Source organism: Lithobates pipiens, unplaced genomic scaffold (genome assembly GCF_037356315.1).
Source record: "Lithobates pipiens isolate NorthernLeopardFrog02 unplaced genomic scaffold, aLitPip1_a1.2 Scaffold_28, whole genome shotgun sequence".
NCBI classification, from domain to species: Eukaryota; Metazoa; Chordata; class Amphibia; order Anura; family Ranidae; genus Lithobates; species Lithobates pipiens.
In genome coordinates this window covers 129,146,691-129,170,987 of record NW_027507789.1, presented here as the reverse complement: position 1 = coordinate 129,170,987, position 24,297 = coordinate 129,146,691, and the positions used below count along the sequence as shown (strand labels likewise).

Genomic DNA, 24,297 nt, shown 5'->3' with positions numbered 1-24,297 from the left:
ATAGTTCACACATATTACACAAATGTTACACAAATGTAACTTGCCACAGAATGCTGCACCCAAAGTCCACTCTCAAGTGTAAAGTGACCACCACCTGCTGCCTCAGAAAGAGGACTGAAACACATAAGGTGGCATCTTGGCCATCTCCGTGCAACTTCAACTACCTTTTATAATGGATAAAGTGGTGAATACTTGTAGTTTAGAGTTCTGAGGCCTCCAGCTCAAGCAATGAATGCAGAGCATGGAATGTCCCACCCGATTTTAGTCGATAACGTGTTCATATTTATGGGTAGCATGGCCGAGCGGTCTAAGGCGCTGGATTAAGGCTCCAGTCTCTTTGGGGGCGTGGGTTCGAATCCCACTGCTGCCAAACTCCTTTTAACAAAATACATGTTTTTAGTCCTTAGCAAGAGCAATTTCACAGGTGGCATGACCGAGCGGTCTAAGGCGCTGGATTTAGGCTCCAGTCTCTTTGGAGGCGTGGGTTCAAATCCCACTGCTGCCAAGCTCTTTTAACAAATGCCTATCCTTGATTGCTCAAGCGTCTCTGAAGTTTCTGCTGCACTTTGCTGGCATTCCTTGCTCAACACACTGGAATCTCAGAACAGCAGCATTAGGAAATTGCATGCTTTGGTTGAGAAGTCTTCCAAAAGGGCACACTTCTGATGAGATGACTAGTGAAATCTTGTCAACGTTACAAAACAAGTCCAACTGAACGTGATTACCTCTCCTGTAAGCTAGATTCCACATTAACACTTTAAGTGTGGACACCAAAAAACAAGCAGTACTAATGAAAAGCTGGCACACTTTTCAGCAGAGTGCCAAGTGAACTTGCCACAGAATGCTGCACCCAAAGTCCACTCTCAAGTGTAAAGTGACCACCACCTGCTGCCTCAGAAAGAGGACTGAAACACATAAGGTGGCATCTTGGCCATCTCCGTGAAACTTCAACTACCTTTTATAATGGATAAAGTGGTGAATACTTTTAGTTTAGAGTTCTGAGGCCTCCAGCTCAAGCAATGAATGCAGAGCATGGAATGTCCCACCCCATTTTAGTCGATAACGTGTTCATTTTTATGGGTAGCATGGCCGAGCAGTCTAAGGCGCTGGATTAAGGCTCCAGTCTCTTTGGGGGCGTGGGTTCGAATCCCACTGCTGCCAAACTCCTTTTAACAAAATCCCTACCCTCTAGGGCTCAAGCTTCTCTGATCTTGCTCCTGCAATTTACTGCAGTTCCTTTCCCAACTCACTGGAATCTCAAAAAAAAACACTTACCTCTCTGCTTTAGCAGCATTAGAAAAGCTGCAATCATTGCATGTTTTGTTTGATACATGATACATACATATAATGTGCATGTTGTGCACATATTACATACATGCTACACACACTACACACATATGACATACATGTTACACACATGTGACACACATGCTACTTATATATTACACACATAGTTCACACATATTACACAAATGTTACATACATATGATATACATGTTGCATGCATGTTACATACATGTCACACTCATGTTACACACCATTTAGACACAATTTTACACACATGTCACATGCATGTTACACATATTACACACATATAACATACATGTCATACACATCACATACATGCTACACACATATGACATGCATGTCACACACATGTTACATTAATATGACACACATATGACATGTATGTTGCACATATCTTACATACATGTTACACACATATGGCATGCATATGACATGCATGGTACACACATGTTACATACATGTCACACATATGACACACAATACACATATGGCATACATATCACACATATTATATACGTGTTACACACATATTACACAGATTATACATACATATGATATACATGTTGAATACATGTTACATACATGTCATACACTTATGAAATACATGTTACACACGTTACATACATATGACACACGTTACATACATGTTACGTACATGTCACATACAAACAATGAATGCAGAGCATGGAATGTAGACTGTCGTGCCTCTTTTTAGTCCTTAGCAAGAGCACTTTCACAGGTTGCATGGCCAAGCGGTCTAAGGCGCTGGATTTAGGCTCCAGTCTCTTTGGAGGCGTGGGTTCAAATCCCACTGCTGCCAAGCTATTTTAACAAATGCCTATCCTTGATTGCTCAAGCGTCTCTGAAGTTTCTGCTGCACTTTGCTGGCATTCGTTGCTCAACACACTGGAATCTCAGAACAGCAGCATTAGGAAATTGCATGCTTTGGTTGAGAAGTCTTCCAAAAGGGCACACTTCTGATGAGATGACTAGTGAAATCTTGTCAACGTTACAAAACAAGTCCAACTGAACGTGATTACCTCTCCTGTAAGCTAGATTCCACATTAACACTTTAAGTGTGGACACCAAAAAACAAGCAGTACTAATGAAAAGCTGGCACACTTTTCAGCAGAGTGCCAAGTGAACTTGCCACAGAATGCTGCACCCAAAGTCCACTCTCAAGTGTAAAGTGACCACCACCTGCTGCCTCAGAAAGAGGACTGAAACACATAAGGTGGCATCTTGGCCATCTCCGTGCAACTTCAACTACCTTTTATAATGGATAAAGTGGTGAATACTTGTAGTTTAGAGTTCTGAGGCCTCCAGCTCAAGCAATGAATGCAGAGCATGGAATGTCCCACCCGATTTTAGTCGATAACGTGTTCATTTTTATGGGTAGCATGGCCGAGCGGTCTAAGGCGCTGGATTAAGGCTCCAGTCTCTTTGGGGGCGTGGGTTCGAATCCCACTGCTGCCAAACTCCTTTTAACAAAATCCCTACCCTCTAGGGCTCAAGCTTCTCTGATCTTGCTCCTGCAATTTACTGCAGTTCCTTTCCCAACTCACTGGAATCTCAAAAAACACTTACCTCTCTGCTTTAGCAGCATTAGAAAAGCTGCAATCATTGCATGTTTTGTTTGATACATGATACATACATATAATATGCATGTTGTGCACATATGACATACATGCTACACACACTACACACATATGACATACATGTTACACACATGTGACACACGTGCTACTTACATATTACACACATAGTTCACACATATTACACAAATGTTACATACATATGATATACATGTTGCATGCATGTTACATACATGTCACACTCATGTTACACACCATTTAGACACAATTTTACACACATGTCACATGCATGTTACACATATTACACACATATAACATACATGTCATACACATCACATACATGCTACACACATATGACATGCATGTCACACACATGTTACATTAATATGACACACATATGACATGCATGTTGCACATATCTTACATACATGTTACACACATATGGCATGCATATGACATGCATGGTACACACATGTTACATACATGTCACACATATGACACACAATACACATATGGCATACATATCACACATATTATATACGTGTTACACACATATTACACAGATTATACATACATATGACATACATGTTGAATACATGTTGAATACATGTTACATACATGTCATACACTTATGAAATACATGTTACACACGTTACATACATATGACACACATGACATACATGTTACGTACATGTCACATACAAACAATGAATGCAGAGCATGGAATGTAGACTGTCATGCCTCTTTTTAGTCCTTAGCAAGAGCACTTTCACAGGTAGCATGGCCGAGCGGTCTAAGGCACTGGATTTAGGCTCCAGTCTCTTTGGAGGCGTGGGTTCAAATCCCACTGCTGCCAAGCTCTTTTAACAAATGCCTATCCTTGATTGCTCAAGCGTCTCTGAAGTTTCTGCTGCACTTTGCTGGCATTCCTTGCTCAAAACACTGGAATCTCAGAACAGCAGCATTAGGAAATTGCATGCTTTGGTTGAGAAGTCTTCCAAAAGGGCACACTTCTGATGAGATGACTAGTGAAATCTTGTCAACGTTACAAAACAAGTCCAACTGAACGTGATTACCTCTCCTGTAAGCTAGATTCCACATTAACACTTTAAGTGTGGACACCAAAAAACAAGCAGTACTAATGAAAAGCTGGCACACTTTTCAGCAGAGTGCCAAGTGAACTTGCCACAGAATGCTGCACCCAAAGTCCACTCTCAAGTGTAAAGTGACCACCACCTGCTGCCTCAGAAAGAGGACTGAAACACATAAGGTGGCATCTTGGCCATCTCCGTGAAACTTCAACTACCTTTTATAATGGATAAAGTGGTGAATACTTTTAGTTTAGAGTTCTGAGGCCTCCAGCTCAAGCAATGAATGCAGAGCATGGAATGTCCCACCCCATTTTAGTCGATAACGTGTTCATTTTTATGGGTAGCATGGCCGAGCGGTCTAAGGCGCTGGATTAAGGCTCCAGTCTCTTTGGGGGCGTGGGTTCGAATCCCACTGCTGCCAAACTCCTTTTAACAAAATCCCTACCCTCTAGGGCTCAAGCTTCTCTGATCTTGCTCCTGCAATTTACTGCAGTTCCTTTCCCAACTCACTGGAATCTAAAAAAAAAACACTTACCTCTCTGCTTTAGCAGCATTAGAAAAGCGGCAATCATTGCATGTTTTGTTTGATACATGATACATACATATAATGTGCATGTTGTGCACATATTACATACATGCTACACACATATGACATACATGTTACACACATGTGACACACATGCTACTTATATATTACACACATAGTTCACACATATTACACAAATGTTACATACATATGATATACATGTTGCATGCATGTTACATACATGTCACACTCATGTTACACACCATTTAGACACAATTTTACACACATGTCACATGCATGTTACACATATTACACACATATAACATACATGTCATACACATCACATACATGCTACACACATATGACATGCATGTCACACACATGTTACATTAATATGACACACATATGACATGTATGTTGCACATATCTTACATACATGTTACACACATATGGCATGCATATGACATGCATGGTACACACATGTTACATACATGTCACACATATGACACACAATACACATATGGCATACATATCACACATATTATATACGTGTTACACACATATTACACAGATTATACATACATATGATATACATGTTGAATACATGTTACATACATGTCATACACTTATGAAATACATGTTACACACGTTACATACATATGACACACGTTACATACATGTTACGTACATGTCACATACAAACAATGAATGCAGAGCATGGAATGTAGACTGTCGTGCCTCTTTTTAGTCCTTAGCAAGAGCACTTTCACAGGTTGCATGGCCAAGCGGTCTAAGGCGCTGGATTTAGGCTCCAGTCTCTTTGGAGGCGTGGGTTCAAATTCCACTGCTGCCAAGCTATTTTAACAAATGCCTATCCTTGATTGCTCAAGCGTCTCTGAAGTTTCTGCTGCACTTTGCTGGCATTCGTTGCTCAACACACTGGAATCTCAGAACAGCAGCATTAGGAAATTGCATGCTTTGGTTGAGAAGTCTTCCAAAAGGGCACACTTCTGATGAGATGACTAGTGAAATCTTGTCAACGTTACAAAACAAGTCCAACTGAACGTGATTACCTCTCCTGTAAGCTAGATTCCACATTAACACTTTAAGTGTGGACACCAAAAAACAAGCAGTACTAATGAAAAGCTGGCACACTTTTCAGCAGAGTGCCAAGTGAACTTGCCACAGAATGCTGCACCCAAAGTCCACTCTCAAGTGTAAAGTGACCACCACCTGCTGCCTCAGAAAGAGGACTGAAACACATAAGGTGGCATCTTGGCCATCTCCGTGCAACTTCAACTACCTTTTATAATGGATAAAGTGGTGAATACTTGTAGTTTAGAGTTCTGAGGCCTCCAGCTCAAGCAATGAATGCAGAGCATGGAATGTCCCACCCGATTTTAGTCGATAACGTGTTCATTTTTATGGGTAGCATGGCCGAGCGGTCGAAGGCGCTGGATTAAGGCTCCAGTCTCTTTGGGGGCGTGGGTTCGAATCCCACTGCTGCCAAACTCCTTTTAACAAAATCCCTACCCTCTAGGGCTCAAGCTTCTCTGATCTTGCTCCTGCAATTTACTGCAGTTCCTTTCCCAACTCACTGGAATCTCAAAAAACACTTACCTCTCTGCTTTAGCAGCATTAGAAAAGCTGCAATCATTGCATGTTTTGTTTGATACATGATACATACATATAATGTGCATGTTGTGCACATATTACATACATGCTACACACACTACACACATATGACATACATGTTACACACATGTGACACACGTGCTACTTATATATTACACACATAGTTCACACATATTACACAAATGTTACATACATATGATATACATGTTGCATGCATGTTACATACATGTCACACTCATGTTACACACCATTTAGACACAATTTTACACACATGTCACATGCATGTTACACATATTACACACATATAACATACATGTCATACACATCACATACATGCTACACACATATGACATGCATGTCACACACATGTTACATTAATATGACACACATATGACATGTATGTTGCACATATCTTACATACATGTTACACACATATGGCATGCATATGACATGCATGGTACACACATGTTACATACATGTCACACATATGACACACAATACACATATGGCATACATATCACACATATTATATACGTGTTACACACATATTACACAGATTATACATACATATGACATACATGTTGAATACATGTTACATACATGTCATACACTTATGAAATACATGTTACACACGTTACATACATATGACACACATGACATACATGTTACGTACATGTCACATACAAACAATGAATGCAGAGCATGGAATGTAGACTGTCGTGCCTCTTTTTAGTCCTTAGCAAGAGCACTTTTACAGGTAGCATGGCCGAGCGGTCTAAGGCGCTGGATTTAGGCTCCAGTCTCTTTGGAGGCGTGGGTTCAAATCCCACTGCTGCCAAGCTCTTTTAACAAATGCCTATCCTTGATTGCTCAAGCGTCTCTGAAGTTTCTGCTGCACTTTGCTGGCATTCCTTGCTCAACACACTGGAATCTCAGAACAGCAGCATTAGGAAATTGCATGCTTTGGTTGAGAAGTTTTCCAAAAGGGCACACTTCTGATGAGATGACTAGTGAAATCTTGTCAACGTTACAAAACAAGTCCAACTAACGTGATTACCTCTCCTGTAAGCTAGATTCCACATTAACACTTTAAGTGTGGACACCAAAAAACAAGCAGTACTAATGAAAAGCTGGCACACTTTTCAGCAGAGTGCCAAGTGAACTTGCCACAGAATGCTGCACCCAAAGTCCACTCTCAAGTGTAAAGTGACCACCACCTGCTGCCTCAGAAAGAGGACTGAAACACATAAGGTGGCATCTTGGCCATCTCCGTGAAACTTCAACTACCTTTTATAATGGATAAAGTGGTGAATACTTTTAGTTTAGAGTTCTGAGGCCTCCAGCTCAAGCAATGAATGCAGAGCATGGAATGTCCCACCCCCTTTTAGTCAATAACGTGTTCATTTTTATGGGTAGCATGGCCGAGCGGTCGAAGGCGCTGGATTAAGGCTCCAGTCTCTTTGGGGGCGTGGGTTCGAATCCCACTGCTGCCAAACTCCTTTTAACAAAATCCCTACCCTCTAGGGCTCAAGCTTCTCTGATCTTGCTCCTGCAATTTACTGCAGTTCCTTTCCCAACTCACTGGAATCTCAAAAAACACTTACCTCTCTGCTTTAGCAGCATTAGAAAAGCTGCAATCATTGCATGTTTTGTTTGATACATGATACATACATATAATGTGCATGTTGTGCACATATTACATACATGCTACACACACTACACACATATGACATACATGTTACACACATGTGACACACGTGCTACTTATATATTACACACATAGTTCACACATATTACACAAATGTTACATACATATGATATACATGTTGCATGCATGTTACATACATGTCACACTCATGTTACACACCATTTAGACACAATTTTACACACATGTCACATGCATGTTACACATATTACACACATATAACATACATGTCATACACATCACATACATGCTACACACATATGACATGCATGTCACACACATGTTACATTAATATGACACACATATGACATGTATGTTGCACATATCTTACATACATGTTACACACATATGGCATGCATATGACATGCATGGTACACACATGTTACATACATGTCACACATATGACACACAATACACATATGGCATACATATCACACATATTATATACGTGTTACACACATATTACACAGATTATACATACATATGACATACATGTTGAATACATGTTACATACATGTCATACACTTATGAAATACATGTTACACACGTTACATACATATGACACACATGACATACATGTTACGTACATGTCACATACAAACAATGAATGCAGAGCATGGAATGTAGACTGTCGTGCCTCTGTTTAGTCCTTAGCAAGAGCACTTTTACAGGTAGCATGGCCGAGCGGTCTAAGGCGCTGGATTTAGGCTCCAGTCTCTTTGGAGGCGTGGGTTCAAATCCCACTGCTGCCAAGCTCTTTTAACAAATGCCTATCCTTGATTGCTCAAGCGTCTCTGAAGTTTCTGCTGCACTTTGCTGGCATTCCTTGCTCAACACACTGGAATCTCAGAACAGCAGCATTAGGAAATTGCATGCTTTGGTTGAGAAGTCTTCCAAAAGGGCACACTTCTGATGAGATGACTAGTGAAATCTTGTCAACGTTACAAAACAAGTCCAACTAACGTGATTACCTCTCCTGTAAGCTAGATTCCACATTAACACTTTAAGTGTGGACACCAAAAAACAAGCAGTACTAATGAAAAGCTGGCACACTTTTCAGCAGAGTGCCAAGTGAACTTGCCACAGAATGCTGCACCCAAAGTCCACTCTCAAGTGTAAAGTGACCACCACCTGCTGCCTCAGAAAGAGGACTGAAACACATAAGGTGGCATCTTGGCCATCTCCGTGAAACTTCAACTACCTTTTATAATGGATAAAGTGGTGAATACTTTTAGTTTAGAGTTCTGAGGCCTCCAGCTCAAGCAATGAATGCAGAGCATGGAATGTCCCACCCCATTTTAGTCGATAACGTGTTCATTTTTATGGGTAGCATGGCCGAGCGGTCTAAGGCGCTGGATTAAGGCTCCAGTCTCTTTGGGGGCGTGGGTTCGAATCCCACTGCTGCCAAACTCCTTTTAACAAAATCCCTACCCTCTAGGGCTCAAGCTTCTCTGATCTTGCTCCTGCAATTTACTGCAGTTCCTTTCCCAACTCACTGGAATCTCAAAAAACACTTACCTCTCTGCTTTAGCAGCATTAGAAAAGCTGCAATCATTGCATGTTTTGTTTGATACATGATACATACATATAATATGCATGTTGTGCACATATTACATACATGCTACACACACTACACACATATGACATACATGTTACACACATGTGACACACGTGCTACTTACATATTACACACATAGTTCACACATATTACACAAATGTTACATACATATGATATACATGTTGCATGCATGTTACATACATGTCACACTCATGTTACACACCATTTAGACACAATTTTACACACATGTCACATGCATGTTACACATATTACACACATATAACATACATGTCATACACATCACATACATGCTACACACATATGCCATGCATGTCACACACATGTTACATTAATATGACACACATATGACATGCATGTTGCACATATCTTACATACATGTTACACACATATGGCATGCATATGACATGCATGGTACACACATGTTACATACATGTTACACATATGACACACAATACACATATGGCATACATATCACACATATTACATACGTGTTACACACATATTACACAGATTATACATACAAATGACATGCATGTTGAATACATGTTACATACATGTCATACACTTATGAAATACATGTTACACACGTTACATACATATGACACACATGACATACATGTTACATACATGTCACATACAAACAATGAATGCAGAGCATGGAATGTAGACTGTCATGCCTCTTTTTAGTCCTTAGCAAGAGCACTTGCACAGGTAGCATGGCCGAGCGGTCTAAGGCGCTGGATTTAGGCTCCAGTCTCTTTGGAGGTGTGGGTTCAAATCCCACTGCTGTCAAGCTCTTTTAACAAATGCCTATCCTTGATTGCTCAAGCGTCTCTGAAGTTTCTGCTGCACTTTGCTGGCATTCCTTGCTCAACACACTGGAATCTCAGAACAGCAGCATTAGGAAATTGCATGCTTTGGTTGAGAAGTCTTCCAAAAGGGCACACTTCTGATGAGATGACTAGTGAAATCTTGTCAACGTTACAAAACAAGTCCAACTGAACGTGATTACCTCTCCTGTAAGCTAGATTCCACATTAACACTTTAAGTGTGGACACCAAAAACAAGCAGTACTAATGAAAAGCTGGCACACTTTTCAGCAGAGTGCCAAGTGAACTTGCCACAGAATGCTGCACCCAAAGTCCACTCTCAAGTGTAAAGTGACCACCACCTGCTGCCTCAGAAAGAGTACTGAAACACATAAGGTGGCATCTTGGCCATCTCCGTGAAACTTCAACTACCTTTTATAATGGATAAAGTGGTGAATACTTGTAGTTTAGAGTTCTGAGGCCTCCAGCTCAAGCAATGAATGCAGAGCATGGAATGTCCCACCCCATTTTAGTCGATAACGTGCTCATTTTTATGGGTAGCATGGCCGAGCGGTCTAAGGCGCTGGATTAAGGCTCCAGTCTCTTTGGGGGCGTGGGTTCGAATCCCACTGCTGCCAAACTCCTTTTAACAAAATCCCTACCCTCTAGGGCTCAAGCTTCTCTGATCTTGCTCCTGCAATTTACTGCAGTTCCTTTCCCAACTCACTGGAATCTCAAAAAACACTTACCTCTCTGCTTTAGCAGCATTAGAAAAGCTGCAATCATTGCATGTTTTGTTTGATACATGATACATACATATAATATGCATGTTGTGCACATATTACATACATGCTACACACACTACACACATATGACATACATGTTACACACATGTGACACACGTGCTACTTACATATTACACACATAGTTCACACATATTACACAAATGTTACATACATATGATATACATGTTGCATGCATGTTACATACATGTCACACTCATGTTACATACCATTTAGACACAATTTTACACACATGTCACATGCATGTTACACATATTACACACATATAACATACATGTCATACACATCACATACATGCTACACACATATGACATGCATGTCACACACATGTTACATTAATATGACACACATATGACATGCATGTTGCACATATCTTACATACATGTTACACACATATGGCATGCATATGACATGCATGGTACACACATGTTACATACATGTTACACATACATGTCACATACAAACAATGAATGCAGAGCATGGAATGTAGACTGTCATGCCTCTTTTTAGTCCTTAGCAAGAGCACTTTCACAGGTAGCATGGCCGAGCGGTCTAAGGCGCTGGATTTAGGCTCCAGTCTCTTTGGAGGCGTGGGTTCAAATCCCACTGCTGCCAAGCAGAGCATTGCTCAAGCGTCTCTGAAGTTTCTGCTGCACTTTGCTGGCATTCCTTGCTCAACACACTGGAATCTCAGAACAGCAGCATTAGGAAATTGCATGCTTTGGTTGAGAAGTCTTCCAAAAGGGCACACTTCTGATGAGATGACTAGTGAAATCTTGTCAACGTTACAAAACAAGTCCAACTAACGTGATTACCTCTCCTGTAAGCTAGATTCCACATTAACACTTTAAGTGTGGACACCAAAAAACAAGCAGTACTAATGAAAAGCTGGCACACTTTTCAGCAGAGTGCCAAGTGAACTTGCCACAGAATGCTGCACCCAAAGTCCACTCTCAAGTGTAAAGTGACCACCACCTGCTGCCTCAGAAAGAGGACTGAAACACATAAGGTGGCATCTTGGCCATCTCCGTGAAACTTCAACTACCTTTTATAATGGATAAAGTGGTGAATACTTTTAGTTTAGAGTTCTGAGGCCTCCAGCTCAAGCAATGAATGCAGAGCATGGAATGTCCCACCCCATTTTAGTCGATAACGTGTTCATTTTTATGGGTAGCATGGCCGAGCGGTCTAAGGCGCTGGATTAAGGCTCCAGTCTCTTTGGGGGCGTGGGTTCGAATCCCACTGCTGCCAAACTCCTTTTAACAAAATCCCTACCCTCTAGGGCTCAAGCTTCTCTGATCTTGCTCCTGCAATTTACTGCAGTTCCTTTCCCAACTCACTGGAATCTCAAAAAACACTTACCTCTCTGCTTTAGCAGCATTAGAAAAGCTGCAATCATTGCATGTTTTGTTTGATACATGATACATACATATAATATGCATGTTGTGCACATATTACATACATGCTACACACACTACACACATATGACATACATGTTACACACATGTGACACACGTGCTACTTACATATTACACACATAGTTCACACATATTACACAAATGTTACATACATATGATATACATGTTGCATGCATGTTACATACATGTCACACTCATGTTACACACCATTTAGACACAATTTTACACACATGTCACATGCATGTTACACATATTACACACATATAACATACATGTCATACACATCACATACATGCTACACACATATGCCATGCATGTCACACACATGTTACATTAATATGACACACATATGACATGCATGTTGCACATATCTTACATACATGTTACACACATATGGCATGCATATGACATGCATGGTACACACATGTTACATACATGTTACACATATGACACACAATACACATATGGCATACATATCACACATATTACATACGTGTTACACACATATTACACAGATTATACATACATATGACATACATGTTGAATGCATGTTACATACATGTCATACACTTATGAAATACATGTTACACACGTTACATACATATGACACACATGACATACATGTTACGTACATGTCACATACACACAATGAATGCAGAGCATGGAATGTAGACTGTCATGCCTCTTATTAGTCCTTAGCAAGAGCACTTTCACAGGTAGCATGGCCGAGCGGTCTAAGGCGCTGGATTTAGGCTCCAGTCTCTTTGGAGGCGTGGGTTCAAATCCCACTGCTGCCAAGCTCTTTTAACAAATGCCTATCCTTGATTGCTCAAGCGTCTCTGAAGTTTCTGCTGCACTTTGCTGGCATTCCTTGCTCAACACACTGGAATCTCAGAACAGCAGCATTAGGAAATTGCATGCTTTGGTTGAGAAGTCTTCCAAAAGGGCACACTTCTGATGAGATGACTAGTGAAATCTTGTCAACGTTACAAAACAAGTCCAACTGAACGTGATTACCTCTCCTGTAAGCTAGATTCCACATTAACACTTTAAGTGTGGACACCAAAAAACAAGCAGTACTAATGAAAAGCTGGCACACTTTTCAGCAGAGTGCCAAGTGAACTTGCCACAGAATGCTGCACCCAAAGTCCACTCTCAAGTGTAAAGTGACCACCACCTGCTGCCTCAGAAAGAGGACTGAAACACATAAGGTGGCATCTTGGCCATCTCCGTGAAACTTCAACTACCTTTTATAATGGATAAAGTGGTGAATACTTGTAGTTTAGAGTTCTGAGGCCTCCAGCTCAAGCAATGAATGCAGAGCATGGAATGTCCCACCCCATTTTAGTCGATAACGTGTTCATTTTTATGGGTAGCATGGCCGAGCGGTCTAAGGCGCTGGATTAAGGCTCCAGTCTCTTTGGGGGCGTGGGTTCGAATCCCACTGCTGCCAAACTCCTTTTAACAAAATCCCTACCCTCTAGGGCTCAAGCTTCTCTGATCTTGCTCCTGCAATTTACTGCAGTTCCTTTCCCAACTCACTGGAATCTCAAAAAACACTTACCTCTCTGCTTTAGCAGCATTAGAAAAGCTGCAATCATTGCATGTTTTGTTTGATACATGATACATACATATAATATGCATGTTGTGCACATATTACATACATGCTACACACACTACACACATATGACATACATGTTACACACATGTGACACACGTGCTACTTACATATTACACACATAGTTCACACATATTACACAAATGTTACATACATATGATATACATGTTGCATGCATGTTACATACATGTTGCATGCATGTTACATACATGTCACACTCATGTTACACACCATTTAGACACAATTTTACACACATGTCACATGCATGTTACGCATATTACACACATATAACATACATGTCATACACATCACATACATGCTACACACATATGCCATGCATGTCACACACATGTTACATTAATATGACACACATATGACATGCATGTTGCACATATCTTACATACATGTTACACACATATGGCATGCATATGACATGCATGGTACACACATGTTACATACATGTTACACATATGACACACAATACACATATGGCATACATATCACACATATTACATACGTGTTACACACATATTACACAGATTATACATACATATGACATACATGTTGAATGCATGTTACATACATGTCATACACTTATGAAATACATGTTACACACGTTACATACATATGACACACATGACATACATGTTACGTACATGTCACATACAAACAATGAATGCAGAGCATGGAATGTAGACTGTCATGCCTCTTTTTAGTCCTTAGCAAGAGCACTTTAACAGGTAGCATGGCCGAGCGGTCTAAGGCGCTGGATTTAGGCTCCAGTCTCTTTGGAGGCGTGGGTTCAAATCCCACTGCTGCCAAGCTCTTTTAACAAATGCCTATCCTTGATTGCTCAAGCGTCTCTGAAGTTTCTGATGCACTTTGCTGGCATTCCTTGCTCAACACACTGGAATCTCAGAACAGCAGCATTAGGAAATTGCATGCTTTGGTTGAGAAGTCTTCCAAAAGGGCACACTTCTGATGAGATGACTAGTGAAATCTTGTCAACGTTACAAAACAAGTCCAACTGAACGTGATTACCTCTCCTGTAAGCTAGATTCCACATTAACACTTTAAGTGTGGACACCAAAAAACAAGCAGTACTAATGAAAAGCTGGCACACTTTTCAGCAGAGTGCCAAGTGAACTTGCCACAGAATGCTGCACCCAAAGTCCACTCTCAAGTGTAAAGTGACCACCACCTGCTGCCTCAGAAAGAGGACTGAAACACATAAGGTGGCATCTTGGCCATCTCCGTGAAACTTCAACTACCTTTTATAATGGATAAAGTGGTGAATACTTGTAGTTTAATGTTCTGAGGCCTCCAGCTCAAGCAATGAATGCAGAGCATGGAATGTCCCACCCCATTTTAGTCGATAACGTGTTCATTTTTATGGGTAGCATGGCCGAGCGGTCTAAGGCGCTGGATTAAGGCTCCAGTCTCTTTGGGGGCGTGGGTTCGAATCCCACTGCTGCCAAACTCCTTTTAACAAAATCCCTACCCTCTAGGGCTCAAGCTTCTCTGATCTTGCTCCTGCAATTTACTGCAGTTCCTTTCCCAACTCACTGGAATCTCAAAAAACACTTACCTCTCTGCTTTAGCAGCATTAGAAAAGCTGCAATCATTGCATGTTTTGTTTGATACATGATACATACATATAATATGCATGTTGTGCACATATTACATACATGCTACACACACTACACACATATGACATACATGTTACACACATGTGACACACGTGCTACTTATATATTACACACATAGTTCACACATAGTACACAAATGTTACATACATATGATATACATGTTGCATGCATGTTACATACATGTCACACTCATGTTACACACCATTTAGACACAATTTTACACACATGTCACATGCATGTTACACATATTACACACATATAACATACATGTCATACACATCACATACATGCTACACACATATGACATGCATGTCACACACATGTTACATTAATATGACACACATATGACATGCATATTGCACATATCTTACATACATGTTACACACATATGGCATGCATATGACATGCATGGTACACACATGTTACATACATGTTACACATATGACACACAATACACATATGGCATACATATCACACATATTACATACGTGTTACACACATATTACACAGATTATACATACATATGACATACATGTTGAATGCATGTTACATACATGTCATACACTTATGAAATACATGTTACACACGTTACATACATATGACACACATGACATACATGTTACGTACATGTCACATACAAACAATGAATGCAGAGCATGGAATGTAGACTGTCATGCCTCTTTTTAGTCCTTAGCAAGAGCACTTTCACAGGTAGCATGGCCAAGCGGTCTAAGGCACTGGATTTAGGCTCCAGTCTCTTTGGAGGCGTGGGTTCAAATCCCACTGCTGCCAAGCTCTTTTAACAAATGCCTATCCTTGATTGCTCAAGCGTCTCTGAAGTTTCTGCTGCACTTTGCTGGCATTCCTTGCTCAACACACTGGAATCTCAGAACAGCAGCATTAGGAAATTGCATGCTTTGGTTGAGAAGTCTTCCAAAAGGCCACACTTCTGATGAGATGACTAGTGAAATCTTGTCAACGTTACAAAACAAGTCCAACTGAACGTGATTACCTCTCCTGTAAGCTAGATTCCACATTAACACTTTAAGTGTGGACACCAAAAAACAAGCAGTACTAATGAAAAGCTGGCACACTTTTCAGCAGAGTGCCAAGTGAACTTGCCACAGAATGCTGCACCCAAAGTCCACTCTCAAGTGTAAAGTGACCACCACCTGCTGCCTCAGAAAGAGGACTGAAACACATAAGGTGGCATCTTGGCCATCTCCGTGAAACTTCAACTACCTTTTATAATGGATTAAGTGGTGAATACTTGTAGTTTAGAGTTCTGAGGCCTCCAGCTCAAGCAATGAATGCAGAGCATGGAATGTCCCACCCCATTTTAGTCGATAACGTGTTCATTTTTATGGGTAGCATGGCCGAGCGGTCTAAGGCGCTGGATTAAGGCTCCAGTCTCTTTGGGGGCGTGGGTTCGATTCCCACTGCTGCCAAACTCCTTTTAACAAAATTCCTACCCTCTAGGGCTCAAGCTTCTCTGATCTTGCTCCTGCAATTTACTGCAGTTCCTTTCCCAACTCACTGGAATCTCAAAAAACACTTACCTCTCTGCTTTAGCAGCATTAGAAAAGCTGCAATCATTGCATGTTTTGTTTGATACATGATACATACATATAATATGCATGTTGTGCACATATTACATACATGCTACACACACTACACACATATGACATACATGTTACACACATGTGACACACGTGCTACTTACATATTACACACATAGTTCACACATATTACACAAATGTTACATACATATGATATACATGTTGCATGCATGTTACATACATGTCACACTCATGTTACACACCATTTAGACACAATTTTACACACATGTCACATGCATGTTTCACATATTACACACATATAACATACATGTCATACACATCACATACATGCTACACACATATGCCATGCATGTCACACACATGTTACATTAATATGACACACATATGACATGCACGTTGCACATATCTTACATACATGTTACACACATATGGCATGCATATGACATGCATGGTACACACATGTTACATACATGTTACACATATGACACACAATACACATATGGCATACATATCACACATATTACATACGTGTTACACACATATTACACAGATTATACATACAAATGACATGCATGTTGAATACATGTTACATACATGTCATACACTTATGAAATACATGTTACACACGTTACATACATATGACACACATGACATACATGTTACATACATGTCACATACAAACAATGAATGCAGAGCATGGAATGTAGACTGTCATGCCTCTTTTTAGTCCTTAGCAAGAGCACTTGCACAGGTAGCATGGCCGAGCGGTCTAAGGCGCTGGATTTAGGCTCCAGTCTCTTTGGAGGTGTGGGTTCAAATCCCACTGCTGTCAAGCTCTTTTAACAAATGCCTATCCTTGATTGCTCAAGCGTCTCTGAAGTTTCTGCTGCACTTTGCTGGCATTCCTTGCTCAACACACTGGAATCTCAGAACAGCAGCATTAGGAAATTGCATGCTTTGGTTGAGAAGTCTTCCAAAAGGGCACACTTCTGATGAGATGACTAGTGAAATCTTGTCAACGTTACAAAACAAGTCCAACTGAACGTGATTACCTCTCCTGTAAGCTAGATTCCACATTAACACTTTAAGTGTGGACACCAAAAACAAGCAGTACTAATGAAAAGCTGGCACACTTTTCAGCAGAGTGCCAAGTGAACTTGCCACAGAATGCTGCACCCAAAGTCCACTCTCAAGTGTAAAGTGACCACCACCTGCTGCCTCAGAAAGAGTACTGAAACACATAAGGTGGCATCTTGGCCATCTCCGTGAAACTTCAACTACCTTTTATAATGGATAAAGTGGTGAATACTTGTAGTTTAGAGTTCTGAGGCCTCCAGCTCAAGCAATGAATGCAGAGCATGGAATGTCCCACCCCATTTTAGTCGATAACGTGCTCATTTTTATGGGTAGCATGGCCGAGCGGTCTAAGGCGCTGGATTAAGGCTCCAGTCTCTTTGGGGGCGTGGGTTCGAATCCCACTGCTGCCAAACTCCTTTTAACAAAATCCCTACCCTCTAGGGCTCAAGCTTCTCTGATCTTGCTCCTGCAATTTACTGCAGTTCCTTTCACAACTCACTGGAATCTCAAAAAACACTTACCTCTCTGCTTTAGCAGCATTAGAAAAGCTGCAATCATTGCATGTTTTGTTTGATACATGATACATACATATAATATGCATGTTGTGCACATATTACATACATGCTACACACACTACACACATATGACATACATGTTACACACATGTGACACACGTGCTACTTACATATTACACACATAGTTCACACATATTACACAAATGTTACATACATATGATATACATGTTGCATGCATGTTACATACATGTCACACTCATGTTACATACCATTTAGACACAATTTTACACACATGTCACATGCATGTTACACATATTACACACATATAACATACATGTCATACACATCACATACATGCTACACACATATGACATGCATGTCACACACATGTTACATTAATATGACACACATATGACATGCATGTTGCACATATCTTACATACATGTTACACACATATGGCATGCATATGACATGCATGGTACACACATGTTACATACATGTTACACATACATGTCACATACAAACAATGAATGCAGAGCATGGAATGTAGACTGTCATGCCTCTTTTTAGTCCTTAGCAAGAGCACTTTCACAGGTAGCATGGCCGAGCGGTCTAAGGCGCTGGATTTAGGCTCCAGTCTCTTTGGAGGCGTGGGTTCAAATCCCACTGCTGCCAAGCAGAGCATTGCTCAAGCGTCTCTGAAGTTTCTGCTGCACTTTGCTGGCATTCCTTGCTCAACACACTGGAATCTCAGAACAGCAGCATTAGGAAATTGCATGCTTTGGTTGAGAAGTCTTCCAAAAGGGCACACTTCTGATGAGATGACTAGTGAAATCTTGTCAACGTTACAAAACAAGTCCAACTGAACGTGATTACCTCTCCTGTAAGCTAGATTCCACATTAACACTTTAAGTGTGGACACCAAAAAACAAACAGTACTAATGAAAAGCTGGCACACTTTTCAGCAGAGTGCCAAGTGAACTTGCCACAGAATGCTGCACCCAAAGTCCACTCTCAAGTGAAAAGTGACCACCACCTGCTGCCTCAGAAAGAGGACTGAAACACATAAGGTGGCATCTTGGCCATCTCCGTGAAACTTCAACTACCTTTTATAATGGATAAAGTGGTGAATACTTGTAGTTTAGAGTTCTGAGGCCTCCAGCTCAAGCAATGAATGCAGAGAATGGAATGTCCCACCCCATTTTAGTCGATAACGTGTTCATTTTTATGGGTAGCATGGCCGAGCGGTCTAAGGCGCTGGATTAAGGCTCCAGTCTCTTTGGGGGCGTGGGTTCGAATCCCACTGCTGCCAAACTCCTTTTAACAAAATCCCTACCCTCTAGGGCTCAAGCTTCTCTGATCTTGCTCCTGCAATTTACTGCAGTTCCTTTCCCAACTCACTGGAATCTCAAAAAACACTTACATCTCTGCTTTAGCAGCATTAGAAAAGCTGCAATCATTGCATGTTTTGTTTGATACATGATACATACATATAATATGTAGTGATGGCCGAACGGTTCGCCCGGCGGTCGTTTCGCGGCGAATTTCCGACATTCGCGGTCCGCACGTTCGAACGCCTTTTTCCGTCGTTCGCCGCGGCGGACTTACGTGTTTAATGTATACAAGAACTTTAACCTTTGGTGACACGTTTATCATGTGATACAGGACAGCCAATTGAGACATGACAGCACATGGACACTTGTACATTCCCCCTAACCTATAAATACACCCGATCCGGTGGCCATTTTACATTCTTTCTTCTGTTAAGATAGGGACAGGTTCCTGTGTGGAGTAGGGAGAGATAAACCACTAGCTATTTGGTACACAAAAGTTCTTTTCAGGACTGGTATAGGTGTTAGGTGTTGATAGGTTTGCTGTGCTGCTGATTCTTGCAGCAGCCTGAGTGTCTTTTGTTAGTTTAGAGAAAGGGAAAGGACGGTGTATGCTACAGGGACAGCCAGATTAGTCTTTCATCATCATCATCATCATCATCATCATTAGCTGTTACTATCAAGGTCCACAAAAGAGCTGTTCCAGTAACCACTAATCGTTCTCTTTTTTTGCCAATTTGTATAGGGACAGGAAGGAAGCAGTGTTGTCAGGCAGTGAGGGTAATTTTAAAGACTTGCTGTTATTATTAGTTCCACAAAGGTTCTTTTCAGGACTGGTATCAGTGGTACAGTAATAGGCTTGTACATGTATAATATTCTTTCTTCCAAATATAGAAAGGATATTATACTTGACTGCTGCCCTTCTGCTGCAGTCTGCTAAACATTCACAACTCACTTGTTCCACAAAAGTTCTTATAAGGACTGGTAACTTGGTATAGGGTGCTACGGTACATAGGCTTGAGTGCGGTACAGTCTGCTGTTCTGTAAGGACCGCTATCGGTCCACAATAGATAGGGTTGACGTGCACCACTGCTGACCGCTCACCTATACTGCAGCAGTCCTTCAGCGGTATAGGGACTGACGTACAGTCTGCTAATCACTAACACACAACCTGCTTGTTCCACAAAAGTTCTTATAAGGACTGGTAACTTGGTATAGGGTGCTACGGTACATAGGCTTGAGTGCGGTACAGTCTGCTGTTCTGTAAGGACCGCTATCGGTCCACAATAGATAGGGTTGACGTGCACCACTGCTGACCGCTGCCCTATACTGCAGCAGTCCTTCAGCGGTATAGGGACTGACGTACAGTCTGCTAAACACTAATACACAACCTGCTTGGTCCACAAAAGTTCTTATAAGGACTGGTAACTTGGTATAGGGTGCTACGGTACATAGGCTTGAGTGCGGTACAGTCTGCTGTTCTGTAAGGACCGCTATCGGTCCACAATAGATAGGGTTGACGTGCACCACTGCTGACCGCTGCCCTATACTGCAGCAGTCCTTCAGCGGTATAGGGACTGACGTACAGTCTGCTAAACACTAATACACAACCTGCTTGGTCCACAAAAGTTCTTATAAGGACTGGTAACTTGGTATAGGGTGCTACGGTACATAGGCTTGAGTGCGGTACAGTCTGCTGTTCTGTAAGGACCGCTATCGGTCCACAATAGATAGGGTTGACGTGCACCACTGCTGACCGCTCACCTATACTGCAGCAGTCCTTCAGCGGTATAGGGACTGACGTACAGTCTGCTAATCACTAACACACAACCTGCTTGTTCCACAAAAGTTCTTATAAGGACTGGTAACTTGGTATAGGGTGCTACGGTACATAGGCTTGAGTGCGGTACAGTCTGCTGTTCTGTAAGGACCGCTATCGGTCCACAATAGATAGGGTTGACGTGCACCACTGCTGACCGCTGCCCTATACTGCAGCAGTCCTTCAGCGGTATAGGGACTGACGTACAGTCTGCTAATCACTAACACACAACCTGCTTGTTCCACAAAAGTTCTTATAAGGACTGGTAACTTGGTATAGGGTGCTACGGTACATAGGCTTGAGTGCGGTACAGTCTGCTGTTCTGTAAGGACCGCTATCGGTCCACAATAGATAGGGTTGACGTGCACCACTGCTGACCGCTGCCCTATACTGCAGCAGTCCTTCAGCGGTATAGGGACTGACGTACAGTCTGCTAAACACTAATACACAACCTGCTTGGTCCACAAAAGTTCTTATAAGGACTGGTAACTTGGTATAGGGTGCTACGGTACATAGGCTTGAGTGCGGTACAGTCTGCTGTTCTGTAAGGACCGCTATCGGTCCACAATAGATAGGGTTGACGTGCACCACTGCTGACCGCTCACCTATACTGCAGCAGTCCTTCAGCGGTATAGGGACTGACGTACAGTCTGCTAATCACTAACACACAACCTGCTTGTTCCACAAAAGTTCTTATAAGGACTGGTAACTTGGTATAGGGTGCTACGGTACATAGGCTTGAGTGCGGTACAGTCTGCTGTTCTGTAAGGACCGCTATCGGTCCACAATAGATAGGGTTGACGTGCACCACTGCTGACCGCTGCCCTATACTGCAGCAGTCCTTCAGCGGTATAGGGACTGACGTACAGTCTGCTAAACACTAATACACAACCTGCTTGGTCCACAAAAGTTCTTATAAGGACTGGTAACTTGGTATAGGGTGCTACGGTACATAGGCTTGAGTGCGGTACAGTCTGCTGTTCTGTAAGGACCGCTATCGGTCCACAATAGATAGGGTTGACGTGCACCACTGCTGACCGCTGCCCTATACTGCAGCAGTCCTTCAGCGGTATAGGGACTGACGTACAGTCTGCTAAACACTAATACACAACCTGCTTGGTCCACAAAAGTTCTTATAAGGACTGGTAACTTGGTATAGGGTGCTACGGTACATAGGCTTGAGTGCGGTACAGTCTGCTGTTCTGTAAGGACCGCTATCGGTCCACAATAGATAGGGTTGACGTGCACCACTGCTGACCGCTGCCCTATACTGCAGCAGTCCTTCAGCGGTATAGGGACTGACGTACAGTCTGCTAAACACTAATACACAACCTGCTTGGTCCACAAAAGTTCTTATAAGGACTGGTAACTTGGTATAGGGTGCTACGGTACATAGGCTTGAGTGCGGTACAGTCTGCTGTTCTGTAAGGACCGCTATCGGTCCACAATAGATAGGGTTGACGTGCACCACTGCTGACCGCTCACCTATACTGCAGCAGTCCTTCAGCGGTATAGGGACTGACGTACAGTCTGCTAATCACTAACACACAACCTGCTTGTTCCACAAAAGTTCTTATAAGGACTGGTAACTTGGTATAGGGTGCTACGGTACATAGGCTTGAGTGCGGTACAGTCTGCTGTTCTGTAAGGACCGCTATCGGTCCACAATAGATAGGGTTGACGTGCACCACTGCTGACCGCTGCCCTATACTGCAGCAGTCCTTCAGCGGTATAGGGACTGACGTACAGTCTGCTAAACACTAATACACAACCTGCTTGGTCCACAAAAGTTCTTATAAGGACTGGTAACTTGGTATAGGGTGCTACGGTACATAGGCTTGAGTGCGGTACAGTCTGCTGTTCTGTAAGGACCGCTATCGGTCCACAATAGATAGGGTTGACGTGCACCACTGCTGACCGCTGCCCTATACTGCAGCAGTCCTTCAGCGGTATAGGGACTGACGTACAGTCTGCTAAACACTAATACACAACCTGCTTGGTCCACAAAAGTTCTTATAAGGACTGGTAACTTGGTATAGGGTGCTACGGTACATAGGCTTGAGTGCGGTACAGTCTGCTGTTCTGTAAGGACCGCTATCGGTCCACAATAGATAGGGTTGACGTGCACCACTGCTGACCGCTCACCTATACTGCAGCAGTCCTTCAGCGGTATAGGGACTGACGTACAGTCTGCTAATCACTAACACACAACCTGCTTGTTCCACAAAAGTTCTTATAA

General features: G+C 42.0%; 24 non-coding genes across 24 annotated transcripts; all 24 read left to right on the top strand.

The window, feature by feature from the left end:
• The first annotated feature begins 288 nt into the window (after positions 1 to 288).
• Positions 289 to 370, top strand: TRNAL-AAG (transfer RNA leucine (anticodon AAG)). Its single transcript has one exon. It is a non-coding gene; the product is annotated as a tRNA-Leu (tRNA).
• Positions 371 to 1,079: 709 nt separating this feature from the next.
• TRNAL-AAG (transfer RNA leucine (anticodon AAG)) lies at positions 1,080 to 1,161 on the top strand. Its single transcript has one exon. It is a non-coding gene; the product is annotated as a tRNA-Leu (tRNA).
• A 1,541-nt stretch (positions 1,162 to 2,702) lies between these two features.
• On the top strand, positions 2,703 to 2,784 carry TRNAL-AAG (transfer RNA leucine (anticodon AAG)). Its single transcript has one exon. It is a non-coding gene; the product is annotated as a tRNA-Leu (tRNA).
• Positions 2,785 to 3,677: 893 nt separating this feature from the next.
• On the top strand, positions 3,678 to 3,759 carry TRNAL-UAG (transfer RNA leucine (anticodon UAG)). The gene has a single exon. It is a non-coding gene; the product is annotated as a tRNA-Leu (tRNA).
• Positions 3,760 to 4,333: 574 nt separating this feature from the next.
• Positions 4,334 to 4,415, top strand: TRNAL-AAG (transfer RNA leucine (anticodon AAG)). Its single transcript has one exon. It is a non-coding gene; the product is annotated as a tRNA-Leu (tRNA).
• A 1,532-nt stretch (positions 4,416 to 5,947) lies between these two features.
• On the top strand, positions 5,948 to 6,029 carry TRNAL-AAG (transfer RNA leucine (anticodon AAG)). The gene has a single exon. It is a non-coding gene; the product is annotated as a tRNA-Leu (tRNA).
• Positions 6,030 to 6,911: 882 nt separating this feature from the next.
• Positions 6,912 to 6,993, top strand: TRNAL-UAG (transfer RNA leucine (anticodon UAG)). Its single transcript has one exon. It is a non-coding gene; the product is annotated as a tRNA-Leu (tRNA).
• Positions 6,994 to 7,566: 573 nt separating this feature from the next.
• Positions 7,567 to 7,648, top strand: TRNAL-AAG (transfer RNA leucine (anticodon AAG)). Its single transcript has one exon. It is a non-coding gene; the product is annotated as a tRNA-Leu (tRNA).
• An 882-nt stretch (positions 7,649 to 8,530) lies between these two features.
• On the top strand, positions 8,531 to 8,612 carry TRNAL-UAG (transfer RNA leucine (anticodon UAG)). Its single transcript has one exon. It is a non-coding gene; the product is annotated as a tRNA-Leu (tRNA).
• Positions 8,613 to 9,185: 573 nt separating this feature from the next.
• Positions 9,186 to 9,267, top strand: TRNAL-AAG (transfer RNA leucine (anticodon AAG)). Its single transcript has one exon. It is a non-coding gene; the product is annotated as a tRNA-Leu (tRNA).
• Positions 9,268 to 10,149: 882 nt separating this feature from the next.
• On the top strand, positions 10,150 to 10,231 carry TRNAL-UAG (transfer RNA leucine (anticodon UAG)). Its single transcript has one exon. It is a non-coding gene; the product is annotated as a tRNA-Leu (tRNA).
• A 573-nt stretch (positions 10,232 to 10,804) lies between these two features.
• TRNAL-AAG (transfer RNA leucine (anticodon AAG)) lies at positions 10,805 to 10,886 on the top strand. Its single transcript has one exon. It is a non-coding gene; the product is annotated as a tRNA-Leu (tRNA).
• A 698-nt stretch (positions 10,887 to 11,584) lies between these two features.
• On the top strand, positions 11,585 to 11,666 carry TRNAL-UAG (transfer RNA leucine (anticodon UAG)). The gene has a single exon. It is a non-coding gene; the product is annotated as a tRNA-Leu (tRNA).
• Positions 11,667 to 12,220: 554 nt separating this feature from the next.
• On the top strand, positions 12,221 to 12,302 carry TRNAL-AAG (transfer RNA leucine (anticodon AAG)). Its single transcript has one exon. It is a non-coding gene; the product is annotated as a tRNA-Leu (tRNA).
• Positions 12,303 to 13,184: 882 nt separating this feature from the next.
• Positions 13,185 to 13,266, top strand: TRNAL-UAG (transfer RNA leucine (anticodon UAG)). The gene has a single exon. It is a non-coding gene; the product is annotated as a tRNA-Leu (tRNA).
• Positions 13,267 to 13,840: 574 nt separating this feature from the next.
• Positions 13,841 to 13,922, top strand: TRNAL-AAG (transfer RNA leucine (anticodon AAG)). Its single transcript has one exon. It is a non-coding gene; the product is annotated as a tRNA-Leu (tRNA).
• Positions 13,923 to 14,826: 904 nt separating this feature from the next.
• TRNAL-UAG (transfer RNA leucine (anticodon UAG)) lies at positions 14,827 to 14,908 on the top strand. The gene has a single exon. It is a non-coding gene; the product is annotated as a tRNA-Leu (tRNA).
• A 574-nt stretch (positions 14,909 to 15,482) lies between these two features.
• On the top strand, positions 15,483 to 15,564 carry TRNAL-AAG (transfer RNA leucine (anticodon AAG)). Its single transcript has one exon. It is a non-coding gene; the product is annotated as a tRNA-Leu (tRNA).
• An 882-nt stretch (positions 15,565 to 16,446) lies between these two features.
• Positions 16,447 to 16,528, top strand: TRNAL-UAG (transfer RNA leucine (anticodon UAG)). Its single transcript has one exon. It is a non-coding gene; the product is annotated as a tRNA-Leu (tRNA).
• Positions 16,529 to 17,102: 574 nt separating this feature from the next.
• TRNAL-AAG (transfer RNA leucine (anticodon AAG)) lies at positions 17,103 to 17,184 on the top strand. Its single transcript has one exon. It is a non-coding gene; the product is annotated as a tRNA-Leu (tRNA).
• An 882-nt stretch (positions 17,185 to 18,066) lies between these two features.
• On the top strand, positions 18,067 to 18,148 carry TRNAL-UAG (transfer RNA leucine (anticodon UAG)). The gene has a single exon. It is a non-coding gene; the product is annotated as a tRNA-Leu (tRNA).
• Positions 18,149 to 18,721: 573 nt separating this feature from the next.
• On the top strand, positions 18,722 to 18,803 carry TRNAL-AAG (transfer RNA leucine (anticodon AAG)). Its single transcript has one exon. It is a non-coding gene; the product is annotated as a tRNA-Leu (tRNA).
• A 698-nt stretch (positions 18,804 to 19,501) lies between these two features.
• TRNAL-UAG (transfer RNA leucine (anticodon UAG)) lies at positions 19,502 to 19,583 on the top strand. The gene has a single exon. It is a non-coding gene; the product is annotated as a tRNA-Leu (tRNA).
• A 555-nt stretch (positions 19,584 to 20,138) lies between these two features.
• Positions 20,139 to 20,220, top strand: TRNAL-AAG (transfer RNA leucine (anticodon AAG)). The gene has a single exon. It is a non-coding gene; the product is annotated as a tRNA-Leu (tRNA).
• Positions 20,221 to 24,297: the final 4,077 nt, after the last annotated feature.